This window comes from Pundamilia nyererei, unplaced genomic scaffold (assembly GCF_000239375.1).
Source record: "Pundamilia nyererei isolate P.nyererei 1_Seehausen unplaced genomic scaffold, PunNye1.0 scaffold00062, whole genome shotgun sequence".
Taxonomy (NCBI): Eukaryota; Metazoa; Chordata; class Actinopteri; order Cichliformes; family Cichlidae; genus Pundamilia; species Pundamilia nyererei.
Window position 1 is genome coordinate 605839 of NW_005187463.1, and position 1749 is coordinate 607587.

Here is a 1749-nt window from a genome sequence, read left to right on the forward strand (position 1 = left end):
GCACACACACTCACACATCACGTTTTTCACAGCTTATAACACCGTCAACACAGCTTCTCTCTCCTTTCTTTCCATTGAAAAACACTGCTGTTTGTTGGTCCCACAGCGCCTCCAACTTGAGGAAGAAGAAATTACCAACACATTGCAACTTCACTAATAATAATTTTTAATAATAATTCATAATAACTGTAAAAATTATACAAATAACCATTTTTCTTTCTTCGGTGACTGTATTCAATGAACATAAAAATAAACAAAAGCAGCCTAAAGCAAAGCTCTACTTTCTCTTTTTTAAATAAATGAAGCATGAATACTTTCAGCTATTATGTCATCCAGAGCTTCAATGTGTAATCTTTTGCTTGGCAGTTGTAATATCCACAGTCTCCCTGTGGTTTACAGTTTAATGCTACAGTGCATCAGGAGTATAAGAGAACCTGTAATGCCTGTTGCAGGCAAACTGATGTCTGAAGATTTGAAAGATATTAATTTACTAAATAAAATCAAAATGCTGGACTGTAAACAGCACAGAACAACAGCTTGAATTTATGTTGTGTTTTTTTCTGCTCATAGAAAAAAATATTTGAAATGCACTTCAAATAGGTAAGCACTCACCACAAGTAATAGATAATGCAATTAAATATGAGAAACTACAACTGCGATAGGCTACAACTTTAGCTGGCTAAGAGAAATGGATGGATGTGGATGGATTTTTACACATTTGTCCAAAATAATGGAATGGGAGTTTGTTCCTCTTTGAACTAATTTTTTTTTTAAAAACTGGAAAAATCCTCAGCACTCTATATAAAGACGTGTGGACATGTCCTATAAAGATTTAGCCTTGAAAAGTAAAATAGTTGAACTTGGTGTGACTTTGAATCTTATTTTCAATCCACTTTTATTACATTACAATAATTTTGTCTGCTATTTAAGATGTAGCAGGGCTTTATGGGCTATCAAACAGAAATCTCTTAAAAGTGAGGAAACATTAGCCAAATAGAATGAATATGGCACATTCCTCTACATGACTAGAAATGAAGATCAGAAGCAGGGGCCACTCTGGGTTCAAACCTTTAGGGGGGCTCAGCTGTTAAATCATAGTGTCATGCATACAGTGCCTTGTAATTAATATTAATGGAATATGCTGTTTAAAAGTGTAATTTAAACTTTTAAAATTTGCAAACCTCAATTCAGTATATTAAACATCACAATGTTACATTGAAAAGCAGCCTAATTGGATGATCTATTATTGTGTCTAAGAATATTTTGGAGTGAATAATCATAGATTTTAATATAATCCACCCATTTTAGTCATCAAACCTGAGGCAAAGGCTCAGTCGTTAAAGATGTTTTAAGGAATCATTTGTTGCCAAGCAGATAAGATGAGAAACATGCACAACATTATTTCAGTCTCTTAATCACATAGAGGCAGTCCACCAAATCATCAAGCTCTTAAAGCAGCATCATTCAGTACAGACACTGGATAATCAAACTGCCACTCCCTGTACCCGAAGCAAACTGGTAATAGAGTTGTTTTATATGAAAGTTTCTGCATTCATACAAACCCTCCTGTCATTAAGCAGACTCAGCACAGAGCAGTTTTATTAACAACTCCTCAGCTCAAGGAGACTGTTGTTGTTTTTATTTACTAAATGTTGTAGTGTAAAATGATTGCTGCAAGCAAAGTGCAATAAGTGGAGTTGTGGATTATGTGTCAAGATAACCAGTACTGAATGATTTTAGAAACTGGAG